The following is a 20,685-nucleotide window of genomic DNA, read 5'->3' as shown; positions in this document are numbered from 1 at the left end:
TGTATTAAATTCTTGTCACCTTTGCAGTTATCTAGACCTCTGGTGAAAATTGAAAGATCTTTAAGTGGACAAAATAGTCTATTTCTTTCTCCTTAAGGAAAAATCAAGATTCTGGAGACAGAGGAGTGTTAGAGAAGCAGTACACACTTTCAACAGATAAAAGGGAAGTGGCTGTTAAGCTCTGCTTTGGGCAGTCGCATGTCTCTATGGACAGTCAGTTTGGAAAACAATACTGAAATCCTAGGTCTTTGGAATAATGGAACTGGTGCAGTAAGCAGAAGCGGTAATGCTGTTTGTTGTCAATGAGAGAGAGCTCTAAAAAGTTCGCCATCACTATTGGCTCTTCATCCTCAAATCTGGCCATTTTAAAGGTCATGAGGAAAGGGGAAAATACCGCATTAATTTTTACTAGTGTTCATTTAAGTGTTTTCTGTGAAAATCAATGTAAAATTTCACCACCATTCAAAATGCAAAGTGATATATAATGTCACTACTCCAAATTGCCCTCCATTGTTGCATTTTTAAACAAGCAGGCTTTGAATTATGCCCTTATTACGTAGATTCAGCTTCTCAGATTGGATTATTGCCATATGAATGCAATAGCGAGAAAACAAATTTCTGTCAGTCTGAATTGTACTTCTACATTTATTATTTAAACCGTTCTTAACCTTTTCCTAGGTCAGTGATTATCTTGCAGATTTGCTTTTATTCGTATGCTTCAGAGAATAAAAATTCCTTTTTATAAGTATTATTTATAAGTTAAATATTACTTCTCCATTTACATTAGTAATCTTAAATTATTTAACTGCTTTGGAATTCATATGTTACGTTTGCCAGATGAAAGCTGTCAGATGAGTGAATGTATTTGTGCTATTTGTGTGTTGCTCATTAAATAACTGCTTTGGGGTTCTTGGCAAAAATAAGGTGTTAGAAAGGCCAGAAAAGAGGTCAGCTGGTCTGCATCAAAATCTGCTGTTCTGCAGCTGGCACTCACTGGCCTTATAGCAATTTCCGGTAGACCTGAAACAGTTGCACTCACCCTCCCACCTTTGCATGCTGTTTTCTTCCTTCAGTCTCAAGTAAAATTGTTTAGGTTAGAGAAATAGAGCACTATTTAAAGCAAGAGAAATAGTGTCTTCCTCTTGAGCTGGGAACAAAACTATGACAATAACTTTTATATTTGATGGGGGAATATTATCTTGATACACTGAATAAAACTAGACTTTCATTCCATAACACAAAACTAAAAGTAAAGCCCTGAGTTGTATAAACAAAAATCTTACATGTAATTGCTTAGTTTTGCCAATCTAAGTTGTCAGTCCAAAATAGCATCCATAATGTAGTAAATATAATTACAATAATTATTAAAACATTAATGGTTAAAGATTATTAATTATTGATTAATAATTAAAACCAAGAGAAGATTTAGCAATGGTAAGTATAGTCTTTGGGATAGTGAATGTGGTCTGAGACCTTAGTTAAATCTTGGTTAAAACTTGTTTTCACAGACTGATGTTTCAAATCTTACACCTTTTCTGGTTGGACATCTTGAAGCACAGAGATAGCTCAGGGAGGTTGTGGTGACTTGTGTCTGGACGTCCCCCCCAAAGCCTCATGTGATCATAAGTGGAAATTTTCTTTGGAGGTTGGCTGGATCAAGGATGTGATGCTGGGATTGATTCAGTGTACAATGCCAGGATTAAGGGTGTGAGTACTACCCACCCTAGAGGCAGGTAGCCTGGATAAGAATATAAGAGAGAGAGGGGCTGGGGATTTAGCTCAGTGGCAAAGCGCCTGCCTGGCAAGCGCAAGGTCGTGAGTTGAATTCCTGGTACCGGAAGAAAACCAAAAAAAAAAAAAAAAAAAAGAATACAAGAGAGAGAAAGGACTGCTATTGTCATGGCTTGTCCCTGGCTTTTTAATTGCTTCCTGCTTTTCCAAGAACTATTTCTCTATGTTGCCCCTCTGCTATGTGCCCCCTGTCTTGGAGGTAGTCCACTATGGACTGAAACCTTTACAAACTGTAACCCAAATAAACCTTTCCTCCTTTAACTTTTGGTGTCAGGTATTTTGTCTCTGCAATAAGAAAAAGTAGTTAAGACAGAGGTGCTAGGGCTGGGGATTTAGCTCAGCGGAACAGCACCTGCCCGGCAAGCGCAAGGTCATGAGTTCGATTCCCGGTACTGGGGGAAAAAACAAAAAACAAACAAACAAAAAAGACAGAGGTGCCACTGAAAATCCTTCTCTTGCTTTTTTAGTTACTTGAAAGTCAATCTAAAGAAGATCTCAGTTAAACCAAGCTTTATTGGAAAACAGTACACAACAAAATTTTAAGCCTCTACCTGAAAGATAAGTCAGTAAGGCATATTTCAAAGCAGAGCCTCCTATTTCTTAATGCTTCTGGTCCTATTTTTCAGTTTGTTCCCATTCACCCATATATTCATTTACTCATTCAGCGAATATTTATAGAGTAACTCTTCTGTACCTGGTCTTATTGTAGGCTCTGGGAATATATCAGCCAATTTACTTAGACAAATTTCTACCTTTTTGGAACTTATACTGTAGGAGAAAACATGGTATTATTCATGCTATATCTGTTATTTATTAATGAGTCACAAAATGTAGATAACAGGACAGTTGGTAAAGAATAACCCTAAAATAAAGTGGAGTAAAAGATCCCTAAAGATAATGTTTGAACAGAGACCAAAGGAAATGTAATGATTCAAGCAACTGTTTGGAGACAAATACTCTAGAATGAGAAACAGGTGCATTGTGCCTGAAAGAAGGATGTGCTTGACATTTTGAGGAACTGTAAGGGGATCCATATGATTGAGCGCAGTAAGTGGAAAAGTGAAAGTAAGTGAGGCTAGAGTAGTGGTGGAACTGGGATGTTAGAGGCTGTGGCAAAACTTCTGATTCTGAATAAAAAGAGAAGCTCTTGGACAGTTAGAGAAATATAGGGAAAGGGATCTGACTTAGGCTTTAAAGCAATGCTGAGTGACAGAACTTTCTATGATGATGAAACGTTTATACAGTCTGCAGCGTTCAGTGGTTATTGAGCCCTTGAAGTATGGCACATGCACTTAAGAAACTAAATGTTTAAATTTAGTATCATTTCCATTTAAATAGCATCACATAGCTAGTCGCTACCATACTGGACAGTGCAGATTTACAGCTTCTGGTTGCTTCGTGGGACGGAGGATGTAGGGAGGGAGAGAGAAGACAAAAAGCTGTTGTAATAATGTAGAATAAAACTTAGCCAAAAAAAAAAAAAAAAAATTAAAAGGGCTAGTTAGTAAATGTTTTAAGTTTTATATGTGATATGATCTCTGTTAAAACCACAGTGGTGTGCCTTTGACAATATGTAAACAAACTAGCATGGTGGTATTTCCATAGAATTTTTATTTATTTGCTGGTCACACTTGGCTCATGAGCTAGTTTGCTGACCCCCTGTGGATGACACAGAATGAGGACCAACTTTTCTTCAAGGATAGAGACAGAACTTATTGGTAGATTAAATGTGCAGTATGACAGAAAGGATGGGAATAACTTGAAGATATTTGGTCTTCACATTTGGTAAAAGGGAGTTGTTATTCACTAAGATTGGAAAGACTCTGAGAGAACAGAGTTGGAAGAAGAAAGTGAGATTAATGTGTCTTCATTAAGTTTAAGATAGCTATTATTGCATCCAAAAGGAGTTTGAAGTTGAGGAGGAAGGTCTGCACTGTAAATATAGATTTGATAGTTATGAAAAATAATAGTATTAAAACCAGGATATGAGTGGGATTTCCAAGGGTGAGAGTTTGACAATGAGGGCTGAGGACTGATCTATGACAAACTCTAGTCTGAAGAGAAACAGCAAAGAATGATGCAGTAAAGACAGCCATAAGAAAGAGTGAAAGAAGCCAGAAGATGAAGGATAGCAGTCAAATGAAAGCATATCAAGGTGGGGCTCATCAGTACTTACCAGATGTCGCCTGTGATGTACTAAGCACACCTTTGTGTGTTGAGTCAGAGTATCGTTGGGTACACACTGCTCTTCACTGAGTTTTGTTAAATTGTAATACACAATTCTCTCCTATTCAGAAGCCTTTAATGTATCCCTATTACCAACTCCCTGACTAGAAATTTATATTTTAATATGGCCATGAGCCAAAGTATAGCATCTCTTCCTAGGTCTCAATAAGCCCTGCAATTATGCATTTCTCTGTTTTCTATTTCTCTGTAAGTTTCTTTAAGCTTTCGTCTTTTATTACCTTTTGAAACATTAGTTATCTCTCAGGACCAATTTAGGTGCCTTCCCTCCAGGAGTATTTTCCCCTTTTATCTTTCTTATCTAACCCTAACCCTTAAACCCTTGTCATACCCCTACTGTTACATACCTCATTCTGCATTTGTTTTAGTTGTTGATTTTAATTCTCATGATATTTTAGACACATAGGAGCAGGTGTGTGACACAATAGTGGAAAGATTATGAGACTGGGGAGCAGACCTCTTTTTAAGTACAGTTCTTCTGTTTACTAGCTTGTCACTTAACTGAGTAACTTAAATTCTTGTAGGCTTCATTTCTTCACCTACAAATTAAGATAAAATAAGGTTTTATGGGAATTTGATGAGATGGTCATACTAACGGTATTCATTTATTTGCTGTGTCAGCTTAAAGGTAAAGTTTGTATTGTAAATAACATGTCTGTACAAGGAAAAGTCACAAAGATTGTTACTGCATCCATATTTTATATCTCCTATACCATTTCCCACCTTCCTTTGCGTATATTTTTTCTTACTTATATTGAAAGGATTATGCTTTAAGTTTTACGCCTTGCATTAGTTAGAGTTGAATTTCTCTGCTTCATTTTATGTTCTTCATTGAAGTTCTTTTAAATCACTTGACAGTTTATTCACCTGATAGCAGCACATGAACGTCTGATTCTGTCTTTTCCCTCAAATGCCACTTTTCCTGTGGATCAAGAGCCTGTCGCTGAGTAAGAAGGAGCTTCAGCCAAAGTCAATATTTATAACTTTTTCACTAGACCTTGAGACATTAAGTGAAAAATTTACGGCAGTGCATCAGGTAGAGAAAGCAAAAGTTATACGAGGAACTAAACCTCTGGTTAATGGCTTCATGAACCTTGGATAGCAAGAAGCATAGTTGTTCTTTCCTGAAAGTAACTGCTAGGATGTTGTCTTGAAAGGATTATTTCTGCGACAGAGATACTAGGAAAATTTTTATTAAGACTTCCCATTGATGTTGTCACATAGCGTTTACCAAAGATGGCTTTTTATTTCAGCACTATAGATAACATTGGGAGTTATAGACTGTCTCAAACCTTTTTGAACTTATTGAATCGGTTGTTACATTTAAGTTGGGTTTTCTGTCTGTCATTTGGGAATTGGTTGTATTTGTTTGGAATTTATCCTTTCTTTTTTTGTTTGTTTGTTTTTTTTTTTTTTTTTTTTCTGGTACCAGGAATCAAACTCACGACTTCGCACTTGCCAGGCAGGCTCTGTGCCGCTGAGCTAAACCCCCAGCTCCTTTATCCTTTCTTTTAGAAACACTGCTTCTTTTTTCTATTAGAGAATAACAGTGGTTAACATACTGTGTATTATGATTTTGAAAGAATAGCCAAACGTTACTCAAAGTTCAAGTCATAAACAAAAAAGATTCTGTCTTACAAAGAAGAAACAAAGACAAAACTTTTTTTTTCGATGAACAAAATAAACCAGTACCATGAATGAAATGAATTAGCACTTACCTTAAAAAAATTTTGAAACAACAGAATAGGTAATTTGGGGAGTTATTTGAATTTCCCTGTACTTCCTGTCTGTCTAGAGACATTTTCTCCTAAGAAAAACCATGCATGTTGATGTTTAATGTAAACTTATTTCATTGTCTTCTGGCTACTTGGAAAGTATTTTATGTTCCATTATAATTTGATGTGAACTACTTTTGAATTTTTACTCTATTTACTTATTAGATAGATTAAAATGATCCCTTTTATGTACAAGTCATTATACTAAGACCTTTAAGGTCTTCTAGTCCAGCCAACCTCTAACGCCTGAACTTTCTCTTGTATTCATCTGTAACTGTGAATTTGGCCACCCTAATATTTAAACCACTAATCATACAAAACTATATCCTTTAAAAAATCCCATTTCATCTTTCAGTGAAACTGTCATTAGAAAAGGTACTTTAGTACAAAATACTGTCTCTTCCCAGTCTTATCTGAATGCTTCAGTTCTAGCATTTGGGTTGTTACAGAAATAGTCTGATCTGTTTTTGACAAACCAATCTTTCAAATACAGGGATGACAGGAGAATCACTCTATTTTATATACTGTGTTTGGTTCTCAGATGTATTGGTTATTGATAAATTTTTTCCTATTTTTTCTTAGAATTTGTTTTCAAGAAAAGCTAAAATCAACAAATACAAAAACTTAACTCCAACTAAACAGTTGAGGCAAGCTGTAAAGAGAAATGGGAATGAGTGACAGCTGTCTTGGTTAGTATGTATTGAGTAAATATGTACTTAAGCCATTTTATAAAAAGTTTTTACATTTTTAAGAAGACAGTAATTGACTGCTGTATTATATAATTGTTAAAGCAATACTGCTTCATTATTTGTCATTAATCAAGGGGTTTGCACTCATCATCCTAGCCTAATATACAAATCTTGCCAATTTCTATTTGAAGAACTGAAGAAAGGGAGAAATATATAAAAGATACTGCCAGGTAAATGCTTATTTAGCCAGGAGGAGGTGGGACTGTCAGTTCTTGTATGTTAGGAAGCAAAGAAAGGGCCCATTGTCCTTCCTGTGATTGAAATGCTATTATGTGGCATGGCTAAACGGAGGTGCTTATTTATGAATATTTACTTGCTTGCTTGAGGGATAGTGAAACGTTCTCAAGCTTTCTTTATGTTTTTAGTTACAGATTTTTGTCTATTATTTTATTTAGTGAGCTTTCTTTTTCTAATCTTTGTGCTCATATTTTTTTGTGCTCATATTTTAATGGTAATTTTTTAAAAGAATTGAAATGGTCGCAATTGACATCTGTAATTGTTTTCTAAATGTTTCCATTTATTCAGGAGATGTATTGTTTCCTAACTACAGAAGACTAAGAACATTTCCTTTTCTAGGTCTAAAATAGCCTGCCTGGTCTCTTGGTCAAAGGACTAAGATTAATTAAATCTTAATCTGGAAACTTCCCAGAGCAAGATATAAAGTAATTGACCTTTAGAAATTAAATGTTATAGCTTTCAGATGAATAATCATTGGCTACTGTGATTACATTTTTAAGATTTAGGTAAGGGAATAAAGACCAAATAATGGAATGACTTGAATTTTCTATTGTTCTTATATTGGTACCATTTCTAACAACTACAAATCAAGGAATGTTTAAAAAATAAACAAAACAGAAAATACCCTCTAATTCCTAGAGCAGCAAAAACAGCTTCTAAGTGAGCTTTTTGTGCTACGTACAAATGATCTAACAACTACAAATCAAGGAATGTTTTAAAAATAAACAAAACAAACAATAACGTCTAATTCCTAGAGCAGCAAAAGCAGCTTCTTAGTGACCTTTTTACTCTACATAGTATAAATGAGCTTACTATAAACAAGCTAATAATTGATAATGACAATCTGGCAATCTTGTTGCATAAATTTTAAGTTATATTCTCTTTATGGACAGAGACCTTACAGGAAAATCAGAGAAGCAGGCAAGCAGGGTCTCCAGGTATGGAGTATTGGAATTGTCTATAATGACCCTTTGCTGAAATGTTTGACTTGCCCCTACTCCTTTCAAGCAGATGATAGATTAATAGAGATGCTGACTCATTTACTGAACTCTATAAAAATAACTTTTTGATATAAAAAGTCAACTTCGTGAATCACCAGCTGTTTCAGAATTGAGAGATTCTAAATTTTTCCTCATGTCTGTTTGGGTATGTTTATAAAATCATTAATCTTCCATCACTCCTCATCTCTTCCCCAGTTCTCTTCCTCTCTTATTTACTAAAATGTCCGAGCATATAGTGAAGAAAAAGACAAATCCTTGTCCTAAAGAAATTTATAATCCAAAGCATTTTTTAAAAAGTCCAAAAATACCAGAATTGATAATAAAACTCTTTAGAATTATGGGTTCTATATTTTTCCTCTTGTTTTATACAAGTTAACTCAGAGAAATAGATAAGCATAGTACAGTAAGCTTTATAGCCTTGATATGAATGTCAGAAATGACATTCTACTTTGCTCTGTTTTCATTTGACTACAAAATTCACTTAAAATTCTTTATCATTATTAAAAAGTGAATTTGTTTGTTCAAATGGAAAATGATATTTGGGTTATTTGCCTTCTGGATTTTACTTTAAATATGGATGATGTTCAAATAGAACATAGCATATTTAACATAGATCATCGAATGTATTTCTGTAAATAATGCTACATATTGTAGCATATTTAACATAGATATTTAAAATTGCTACATATTGTAGCAATATTTAAAATTGCTACATATTGTAGCATATTTTAACATAGATCATCAAATGTATTTCACCATGTAGTAATTTAAAATTTGTACAATATGTCAGTCAAAACTTGGTGTGGTTTAAACATTCTTATTGCTTTTTAATGTTGTAATAAAATGTACATAACATCAAACTTACTATTTCGAAGATTTAAATGTACTGTTAAGTGATATTAAATACTTTGTTATTGTTCAATGTCGTTATCATCACCCATCTCCAGAACTTACTCATCTTCCAAAATTGAAGTTCTTAGCCACTATAAAAAAGGATGGTAACCCCCACCTTCCTTTTTAATCATCTTAAGAAAATTCTTCACATAGAGCATAAAGAAAAGAATGTCAGGTATCCTTGGGTCTTCAAAAGTAATTGGTGCTAATTGAAGACTATATACAGTGATCCCTCCCCTAGCGCAGGAGTTACTTTCTAGAGACCCGCACAATAGGTGAAAATCCCTGAAGTAGCAGCGTTATATTTATTTTATTATGTATATATATTGTAAGGCTTTATAAACCCTTCCCACACTCCTGTAAACCTTTCCTACTTTCTTATTAACCTTTCCCACACTCTTGTAAACACTTCATATGCTCTTAAACACTCTCTACATTCCTAAATCTACGTAATTTTAAGAACATGTAAAATTCTATATGGGTACTTATGTGAAGTGGACAAGGAGAGATGCTGAATGCATAGGCGTGGTATGGGAGAGCCTACAGACCGATGCTACAGTCACTGAGCCAATCAGCGCCCGAGGATACGGAACACAATGCTGTGGTTGGTTGCCTTACATTCCATCAGCCAATAGTGTGCCGTGTACAATCTCACACTGGCAAACTTACGCAAGCGGTAGTGGGGTACTGAGTTTCCGTTGTGTACAATACAGTATTCATCCCCTGATAAAATACATACTGTATTTTATTTCAATTTAATATTCTTTCACTATGTTTGAATTAACATTTTCTATATTTTTATATTGTTTTAAATTTTTTAGGCAAAAATAATTAAAATCATAAATATTATAAATACCTATATACTGCAGGATCCCACAATATAGCAAAAACTCCTCAATACAGCAATAACTCCATGATACGGAATTAGGTTTTTTTTTTAAAAGCCCACAATATAGTGAAGCCTCAATAAGTGAACTGTGATACAGCAAGGGACAACTGTATTTATTGCTAGGATAATAAAAATATATGATATAAAAATATACTGAATACAGCAGTGAAAGAAGATAATGAGATAAAAATAAAATGTCTGGTCATTTAAGACATTGGTACATAGACTGGCGTGAAACTTGGGATAAGATAGATCTTGGTTTGGGTCCTGGCTCCAGCGCTTACCCTAGACAGTTGCTTGTAGACAAGCTTCTCAGCCTCTCTGAGCCTCAGTGTGTCAGCTTTAGTAGGAGTATAGTAAACACTTATTTTTCCTACATCAAAGGGATATTGTAAGAAACTAAGCAGTTAATTATGTGCAAGTATTCTAAAGATCAGAACTACCACTTAAAAATGTTAACATATATGTTGTTTGTTTTATGTACCTGTGTGTTTTCATCTTACTGTCTTTCCTTGTTATGATATTTAAATCAAATTCTTAGAATGAAAAAAACAGCTGAAGTTAACTTTTTAACAGGGCTATTTTACCAACTCCATAATTGACATTCTGTCTCTGCCTAGACTTTATTTCATTTCTGCTCAACTCAATATATGGATTTTTATACAAACCATTTACCAAGCAGTAGACAATAGTGCCTTTGGCAGATCAAATTTGTACAGGTAAGTTGTTTGTTATCCACAGGAGAGCTTCATTGTATCACTGGGACAGCTTCTGTTAGCAGCCCAGGGTGAGAGCTGGTAACACTTAAAAACTCGAATTATTGATGAGAACATCCCAAGTACTGGAAAGAATTTAAAATTAAACCTTTTAAGCCAGTGCAGTCATTATCACATTAAGCAGGGAGATGGTGATGGGTCATAAATTGGTTTTCCATTTTATTTAAACAGGACCTGGCAGAATATAAATGGAATGTTGAAGTTCACTTTTCTCATGATAATTCTTCACTTTTTGAAAGCATCCTTATGAAGTTGAAACTTTAGATGATCTCTGATTGTTTTGTTATACTGTTTATTAGAAAACTTATATAGAGAAGTTTTTTTTCTCAGTTTCTTTTCATTTCTGTATGTCTTCCAGAAACCCACAGATTCCTTGACATTCTAATTGTCTTGCAACTTTTTGAAATTTTAAGGATTTTAAAAACCTCATCTCACATTTTATTGTCAGGTTGGTGTTGGTCAACTGCTTTGAAGCCTCAGAATTTTTTCTTACCTCAAAACTTGGATTACATCCTTAACTTCCTTCAGACTTAAAGTGCATGTTAGTTGAAACTTTAGTTCAAGTAGTTCATTTTTTTAATAAATGAAGTAATTGGTGTCTGACTTTGAGCCTTATTGTTTGAGTCCTCTCCATATATTCCACTCATCTCCTTGATCATTTCCCATGAAGAAATCTGATGAATTAGAAGATTATTAACCTCAGTTAAAGGAGATCTTAGATTCTTTTGAGATATTGTAATCCTTCTCCATTTTTACCAGTTTATTCACTCACCAGTTGAGACCATCTGCAGAGGCTTCAACTGACCTGTCCCTACTCTTGCTCTACTCTATTTTTCTTCTCTCCTGTTATAAAATTTGTTCCCACTAAGGGATAAATCACTTCTCCCGTATCAAGTTCCCTACTTATCTCTTGCTCAACTATCCCCCCTACCGAATCGGACCGTCTTTTTCCATATTTGTTTTCTGTGTTTATTTTATGCTCATTCTCCCCTTTTCCTAAAGAAACTTTCTCTAACCTGAGATCCCCTTTGAGTAGTACTTTCATTGCTATACCAAGTTTATCCAAAGAGTAGACTGTGCACATTTTCTTTATTTTACCATCCACATGCTGTAATATTTCTCTTTTCAGTTTGCTTCATCTTCTGTGTAGAACACTGGCTACCTTAGAATCTGAGCAGCTTTTAAAAACTAGTACTGTTTGGACACCACCCCCAACAGTTTCTTTTTTAATTGGTCAGTGATAAACATCCCCACTGATTTTTTAAAACCTGAAAAATCTGATGTGCAGTCTGGGTTGGGAGCCACTGCTCTGAACACTGTAATAACTGGTTAACTCTTTAACATATTTTCTAGCCAGTACTTATCCTCCTTGAATTATTCTTCAGACATAGGTGAAAACCTACTCTTCACACTCACATTCATAAATGCTCATAGCTAAAACAATATATTCTATTTTTTTCCTCTCATCTCTCTACTTATTTTGTCTGTCCTCTTGACTCATTCTTACTTCCTGTTCCTGAATCCCGCTTCTGCATTATAATTATCATTATCATTAATATGATTATTATTTGCCAGACTCAAACCCTTCCATATATGCCAGACAAGTGCTCTACCAGTGAGCTACTATTTTAAATATAGATTAATGATCTTATTCCTTGCTTTATCATTATATTTATATAATACCACTCTACTTTCTTTCCTGAAATCCACAGCCCTCATGGTAAACTGCATTCTGGAAATCTTTACTTGCAAATACCATTAGCATTCATGTGCAAAAGATTTTATCATCTTGTGAATTTTTTTTTCCCTAGCTTTGATATTTTTACCAAGTTGTGTCATAAACACCATATTTATCTTCAGTTTCATCTTCCTTTTTGTTATTACCAATTATCTAAATCCTATAGATTCTATCCTAGGAATTGGTCCTTAATTTGCTGTTCTTTTTATATTTCCACAGTCATTAATTTTGTTCTGACTGTATATGGACAATTGCAATAATGTCTTAACTGATCTTTGCTGTGCCCTATATAGTACCGTCATACTAATTTTCAGACACAGCTGTAATCTTTCTGGTATCTTTTAAACCTTTTAAGCCTCTGTATTGCATAGAAAATTATCCTGAAATTCTAGAGACTAGGTAGTAAGCTCCTGTCACCATTTTGATTCATCTCCATCACTCTTCTGCAGATTCTGTTTCAGCTAAACTGAGCTGCTTCCTGTCCCCAGCCCCAAAAGTTTTCTTTCTTATGAAGCTTATTAAATTTTCCTGAATTTCATAGCTCAGAAGATTTTTGCCATAAATTTCTAACTTATATGGACCTTTCTCATGTTACTTGATTTCTAAATTCAAAGTAGAATTCATAGCTTAGTTTTTCATTTCTTGAATCACATTTAACCAGGATATGTATTAATATTAGAAAGTGGTTTGTGGCTGACTTTGATATATGTGATATCCTGGGGCTTTGTGTAGTAAAATGATCTTTGAAATTATTCAAGGTCAAGATGTTTTTCAGTATTTTGTTTGTTTCTTTGTACAGGAAAAGCTATCTTCCCCAACTAGACTGCTTGTGAAAAATGCCATCCAGCCCTTGAGTTTGGTGACAAAATAAATATTTTAGGAAGTTAGACCCATTTACTTTTCTGTTCTTTTAACTTTGCATGCTTTCTATGTCCCTCGATTATTAAATCTAAATTATCCTTAGGAAAGAAATGGAATTTCTCAGCAGTAGCAAACAACGTCAATCTATTTGGAAGACTGTTAATGACTCATTTATAATGCCAGCAGACACATGAAGGCTGGAAAAATTAAATGTACAGCATCATTACCTTTGTGGTTAGCATTGCTGGAAATGGCATAGTGCTTAGTGCAACATTTTAAAAGATGAGAATTCCTGTAGAAGAATGAGCTTTATAGTGGAGGCGGAATGGAATGACAAACTGATAGTTTTGTGCTATTCCATGTGCCTTCCACAAAGGCGTTCTTTGAGATTCACTGTGAGACTCTGCATCTAGTCATCATGTCCTATTTTGCATAGATAATTTTGGTCATCTATTTTTGTAGTTTTGAGAACATCATTTTCAGAGAACATGATTTAAAATCTCTAAAGCAGCAATTATTAGATATTCTCTAAACTATTAACTTCTAATTTGAATATGATGTTATTGACATTTCCAGGGATGCTACATCAGGAGTCTGAATACCGTATGAACCAGTATGTCTGTAAGTTCCCTTCCTTAAACCAGGTTGTATTCTTACTTCCATTCCATCTGAATTGTTCTCCAATAGCTGAAATAAATATGCTCTAGATATGTCATCCTTTTTATATGTAGAAGACATTTGTAAAATAGATAATGCTTTGACAATATGTAGCTTTGGAAGAAAGTGGAACTAACTGGTCCAGTGGAGATTGATACAGAACTTGAAATCGAACTGTGCAATCTGAACCATGAAGTGTAATACAAATGCAAAATACTTGGCGTGGTAAATGACCTGATAGCCCTACCTCTTCTGCTGTATTTTAGACCTACTATAGTACAGGACTATTTTTTTTTAGAAGCCAAGACATTTTTGACAGGACAACATGAAACTGCATGAAATCTGCCTTCAGAGTGTGTGTTATGGTTGATACATTGTGTCCACTTGATTGGCTAAGTGACTCAGCAGGTCTGCATCTTGGGGTAAAAACACATGCCCTTATCCTTTTGAGATGTTGTTCATTGTATCAATTTAAAAAGTTTAAAAGGTTAACTATGTGACTTAGCACACGCTAGGGTGCTTACTTTATATTCATCCTGAGCCTATGCAAGAGAAAGGCATGCAGAGGGTGTGAATATAAAAGACCACCCCCCGCCCAGAGTGGGTAGGCCACATAAAAAAGGGAATTAAAAGAAAAAAGACTGGCTGCTGGTTCTTCTGAGGATCAGGTTAAACAGTCTCTATAAGCTTGTTTTCTTTATAATTTATGCTAAGGCTTGAAGTCCACAAGTCAGACTAACAGAAAAAGGAAAGGGATGGAAAATTAAGGGGGGGGCATGGAGCTAGAATTCATGAGAATGGGCTAAAGTTTCATCAGTTCTCAATATCTCCAACCCTAAAGATGCGAGTGTCCTACAAGAAAAGCTGGTACCACCGTCATGGAGCTGGAGACACACACCTGGCTCAGAAGTCATGTTGGTTTAAAACCAGGTGGCAGGTGATAAGTGGGAGAGAAGAATGTCTGTCTTTGACTACTCCACTGTTTATCCTTAGTCCACTGATCTATTTGGCAGGACCATTCTGTTCTGCTTCTGTGGAAGAAAACTTCTCATAGGGCTTCACTAGCACAGCCATCTTTTTCTTTTATAGTCGGTTCTTGCCAATTACCATACCAGTGTATATACTCTTCCTCCTTTGGACTTAGATAGATGGATAGTAAACTCTTCAGGCATAATTAATGCAACCATAGCCAAGATGTATGAATATTAATGGCTGGTCTTAGACATATGTCTCTGAAAGGTCAACTAAATTGAAATACTAGAGACCCATTTAGTATGGAGTGATGTTACTTTGCTTTGCTTCACTTGGGTTTAGGACTATGCCTGCTTAAATCTAGAAGCTTCTTCAATTGTATTTCTTCTCTGTATTGCTTTTTGACCGTTCTGACTTACAACTGCTATATTAGAAGAAGCATATCAGCAAGATGTCTTGTTGGAGATGAACTCCCCCATTCATCATCTGAAGATTTACCCTATTCACTTTAAAATGTAGTCATTTGTAATTTTGTTTGTTTAGCTTCAAGGTCACTGCTAAAGGTATCTGTTAGGGATGATTCACATAATCCCAGCGCAGATATATCAAATAGTTGTAGAGAAATGCATTTGAACTACTGTGATGAACATGATAATAATAAAATGGAAATTTCATGTACTTAAAAAATTCTGAATTTGTAAAATTACCTTCATCTCTTTGGTATCCAATGTTTACATTAATTAAAAAATACAATGCTGACAATTTTCCATTAAAAAACAAAAGAAGAAAAACAAGCTAGAGAGCAGGAGTGGATGCATGCAGGGGAGTTGCCCCATGCTGGGGAGTTAAGCCAGCAGTGAAGCAACAATGAGGAGGCCACAGCTGCTGAGTGTAAAAAATACAGTGCTGCTGCTTCACTGCCACCCTTCTTATCTCCAGCAAAATTGTCCCCTTGTATCCCACCCTAACCCAAAACACACTGAGAAACAGATTTGGGGAAATGCAATTCAAGTTGGCCCAGCTGCACAAGTTACAGTATACCATAATAACAAATTAGCCTTCTTTATAACTTCTTCAGCAGTTCAAAATGGTAATATTCTATAGGCCTGAGCCTTCCCAACCTTCTCAAAGTTTCAGTAGTAACCACTGTATATATAATAGTAGTAATAATAGTACTTTGGGTCTTCGCCTATTGTCTCTAAGGATAAATGATTCTAATATAGCATTCTTTTTAGGAAGTAAATGAAGATATTAGTGCATATTTCTTTTAAAATGTCATCTTCAACTTATGACATCAGTTCTACAATAGTATTTCCTAATATAACGTAGTTTGGTTTTGTGAATTGACTTTGGCAAGCCAAAGGATGCTGGCATATTATTAGGCAGTAATTCTTGCTATTCTCGTAACTATATGAGATAAAATGCTACTGAGTATAAAGAAATTTTAGGACTTGGCAGACAGAATTTATATGCATCACTTCTTACATTGTAGGCAACAAGTGAGCATATGACCCTTTGAAAGCACCAGGACCATAAAATTTCTAATTACCCACACATTTTATATAGAAGAGCTCGCATAAATATTAGCATCTATACATGACTAAGACCTGTCCTTTAAATTTCACATTCTTGATCCAGTATTACCTGTTGGGATAGCAGTTAACAGATTTTGTAAAGGCAATGCACCTTCATTAGCGTGGTGACACAATTCGCCAGGAGAGTCTTTGTTTAATAGCTGAAAAAAAAAATATCTGGAAACACTCCAACACTGTTGGGGAGCTTCAGGACTTATTTGTTGTCTTCCATCAGATAGAGTCTAACTTTCTCTTCTGTGATGACAATATAAACTGCTAAAACACAGCAAGTTGTTTTTCTTCTGACAATTATTTGTCCTTCTAATTACACCCTTCAGAGAGAGTGGTACTTTCTGAGGAAAGAGAAAAACATTTTCTCACTCTCTTCTTAAAGATAGCATCTCACTTCACCTGCAAAACTTTCACTTATGCCATTTCATGCAGTTCTCTGAGTGCTGACCATTAGATCATAGGCATTGCTTGTTTAAGGAATGATAGACAAGGACTGATATTAGCAACTTCCTTTTAGAATTGAATGGTGTAAAACCGTGAGAGTTGATGATAAGCAACTTGGCTAAACCTGTTGCTTATCTAGTTACATCTGGCCCCACCCCTTTCTTCTTAGATGTGCAGTCTGGGGCCAGTGGTCTAGCTCTGCAGCAAAACCCCTGCCTGGCAAGTACAAGGTCCTGAGTTTGATTCCTGGTACCAAAAAAAAGATGTACAATCCAACCTGTGTTCAGATTGCATTCTGCACTGTGAAATGCACAAGGAAGGGTCTTGTCCTGCCACTGAGCACCATCATGATCTTTCTAGGCTACTCATGTTCATACTGTGGCTTGTGTCACTGATTTCCGGGGACATGAATAAATTACATAGTTTTAGCCAGTGAATGTGAGGGAACGTCTGCTAAAGCCTTTGGGGCAAGATTTTCTCTGATTAAAAGATAATACAAAGAAACAGTTCCATTTGTTCCTGTCACCAATGGCATTTGTATATGTGTTGAATGGAGCTGTAGCATCCATTTCCTAATCAAGATAGGACAGGCTTCTATGGTAAGAAAAAAGGAAAAACTTTAAGTCCTTAATGTTATATAGAGCCACTGAATTAGCTAATTCTGAAATTGCCCCACCTTTGGAAATCCTATTGTGAATCTTAATAATTGACTTTAATATATTGTCTGCCGTGGTGGATATGGTGATTTAGCACTCAAGAAACTTTTCAATCTCCTCCTTGTGTGCCTTTTGAGGGTGTGCTTCCTGTTTAGGGGACAGATTACACTTCTCTTCATAGATGCACTCATGAGATTTGGAAGGGGGAACTGAGCTGAAAACAATTTTTTTGTGCCTAGTTGTTTCCTTAGAGGAATATGAGGATGTTGGTATTTTATGACAATATTACAAGTCACTTGATAAGCTTCCTTTCTCTCAGATTAATTGGAGGCTTGATAGTCTCACAGTCTTAATAGTAAAAGGGCTAGTAATTCCTCTGGCGGATCACCTCTTCAGTGTTATTTTGGAAGAATTATCGAAACTCAGTAATTAGACGCAGGTCCACCACGTCCTCCTATGATAATGTAGGCATCAAATTTCTTGTATTAAATCCCTTTCTGTTTAAAATAACTAGAGTATTTTCTGTTGCTTACAGTAAAACTCTGCTCATGACCTTACTCAGTTTTACAACAGTTGCAGTTAAAATAATCCTGGTATGAAAATGTCACATGCATAATAAAGAGTAGAGATAGGACTTAATTCCATGGTAACTCACCACAGACTCAAGCCCCTTCCCATGCTACCATATGTAGGAAATCAGTGAAAGCTACTGTGCAAGTTCTGGGTGACAGCCACTTATTTTTCTTTCATCTTTTTTTATACTTCCCTGTGTTTACTAAAATAAGTCTTCCAGTAGGTGTGTCTGTTTAGTGATGCTGGTTGTCTTGTACACTTGAAGCTTTGCTGACCTGAGCATGCTAAGGCCTCTCCATTGATGTAGCTCTGCTGCTACCCTCTTGTTTTCAATTATGTTTTAAGAAAATCATTTCAGTGTAGCTTTAAGAAAAATGAAATCTCGGGGGCTGGGGATTTAGCTCAGCGGCAAAAGCGCCTGCCTGGCAAGCGCAAGGTCGTGAGTTCGGTTCCCGGTACCGGAGAAAAACCAAAGAACCAAAAAAAAAAAAAAAAAAAAAGAAAAATGAAATCTCTCCTTTTCTTGCTTTAGCTGACCTAACGTACTGTAGCTATCATAATCATTTTTACTATCACACTGTATCTGAATTTTTTGAGTGTTTTTCTCTTAAACAATGAACTTTGTAGCAAGAAAACCCACATCATATCTGCCTTTGTGTTCCACTCACCTTGGACTTAATGACACTGAGAAAATGTTTCCTGAACTATCAAAACCCTGTCTAGGTACTCCAGGTGAGCTATTTGTGTAGCACAGTATTAACCTTCAATATTAAATAATACAAAATCCTAAAGATGTTTCCAGCTTTGTTTTCTGAATTTAAATATTATATAAGATGCCTGAACCAACATTTCACTAGAGTATTTTGAAACCTGTTTTACGGATGACCATCTATGACATTATCTGCTGCTTTCCTATACTGTTATACAGTTTATAGTATGACTTTCTCGGTTCCTTCCAATGAATTGTCATTTACTCATGTGGATTAGGGGGCTGAGGATTTAGCTCAGCAGCACAGTGCTTGCCTGGCAAGCACGAGGTTGTGAGTTCGATTCCCGGTACCGGAAAAAAAACAAAAAATAAAAACTCATGTGGATTAGCAATATACTTATGTGTGAAACTAGCTGATTACAATGATTCCCTCGGGGAGTGATGAAGTTATTTTATTAGAAATCCATTTACTCATTCATTAAATGCCCCCACAATCTGTGAAATTGTCACTTCATAGTTGATGTGCTTTTGTTGCTATTGTAACACACTTTAGCGAGACTAAACTACTGATGCTTCTACTGGGCAGCACGCTGTCTGCTGTATTCCAGTCTTTAACTTTGTTTCCTTTGTCAAATGGTTGTTTATTCATCTTTTCCTTCTTAGCCTTTGGGTTCTTTCTACTGCTTCCCCCAAGCTTGGATTTTGCAAGACAAACACCGTCCTTTGGGTTATTGCCACCTCTTGATAAAGCCCTTGTTTAGAGATTTAGGATTGCTTACTATTGCTGCTTTATTTCTTCTCTGAGCTACCTAAAAAGATAAAGTAAAATGGAATACAACACTATACCTTGGTTTACCAGGATTATTTTGACATCTAAAACTGATTTAGATGTAACTTTTCTAAATTGTTTGTTCATAATAAGCTACACCTGGATGACAGTTTAAGATTTTTTAACCAAAAAGTATCCAGGTTCCAGAAAGCTCAAATTCACAAAAAATGGCAAAGTATAAAGTACTTTAGAAATAAGTACATGTATCTTAAGCAAAAAAACTAAATTTTCCCCAAAAGAATCAAGAGCTGTGAAAAGGAACTGTCAATGACACATTAATATTCAGCAAAGTTCACACAGAATTGCTCAGTTGTTGTGTTTGTGTTGTTTTGTTTTGTTAAAAAGTTGAGACATTAAGTACAACAGCGCTGGGAAGAGAAAACATAGCTCAAAAGGGTACAACCTTCATTCCTGGATTGTTCATCCCCCTGAAGCTGTTGAATGACCTGAAAATTGTATGGGATTATGTGTGGAAAATAGGGGAAACATGTTCTTTTATTATCACAGGAACAAAGAAAAAGGAGTTGTTTTTCCTTTTCCCAGCTGCCCTCTGGTGGCAAAGGCAAAACAGATAGTAAAGACACTTAAAGCTTCTTGCTTCTTGCTGTTTGGGTGCTGCTGGTGATTCTTAAGAGGGTCTCCTGCCAAAGTCTTTTGTACCTGCCTTTTTCTGAACAGGAAGAGTAGAATGTTGGGTCTCCTAATTACATTCTGCTTCCCAGCAGCATCTGTTCTTATCATAGTAGCACCAGGCTCTACCAGCTCAGTCAATACTTGTATATTAACAAGAGACAATCGATAGAAAAATTAAAAAGGAAAGTCAAGGTAATTAGGCTAAAGCTGCTGCTTATGAGTTTTCAATAATTACTTTAGCTTCCTCTTGTTTTCCCATCTCCAGAAAAATGGAGACTGATTGAAAGACTGGGTCATGTTTGACTGAGGACATGTCAAAATTATACAAAGCCAAGCAGGAAATAAAATTAAGGCTGTGTTTGTTTTAAAGCAGTAAAGGGCCTTTGCATGATGGCAGGGGAAGAATAGCCGTTGATTTAAATGTGCCCATTAGCAGCTGCGCCATTGTTGGTACCTGTTTCATGTCATCAGTTTCTACACCACTGGCAAAAGCCCACTCAAAAGCACTGCGACATGTCATGTATTCAAGCTCCAAAGGAAGACAGTGAATAAATTTCCCCCAGAACATCAAGATCTTTCTGGAAATTAGATGCTATCCCTTCCAAAACTATAAGTCCAAAACCCCATAGCTACCATTGTGCCCCATTGTTCTTTGTGAATGTAATTGACAG

General features: G+C 35.7%; 1 protein-coding gene and 1 pseudogene across 1 annotated transcript in view; both read left to right on the top strand.

The window, feature by feature from the left end:
* Positions 1-20,685, top strand: part of Exoc4 (exocyst complex component 4) — a 734,966-nt gene that overhangs the window by 416,867 nt on the left and 297,414 nt on the right. The window lies entirely within an intron of this gene.
* LOC102012616 lies at positions 14,454-14,790 on the top strand (annotated as a pseudogene).

The sequence above is a fragment of the Chinchilla lanigera genome, unplaced genomic scaffold, assembly GCF_000276665.1.
Source record: "Chinchilla lanigera isolate Chin_1 unplaced genomic scaffold, ChiLan1.0 scaffold00009, whole genome shotgun sequence".
NCBI lineage: Eukaryota > Metazoa > Chordata > Mammalia > Rodentia > Chinchillidae > Chinchilla > Chinchilla lanigera.
Note: the sequence above shows the minus strand (reverse complement) of the source record. Positions and strands in the feature narration are given on the sequence as shown.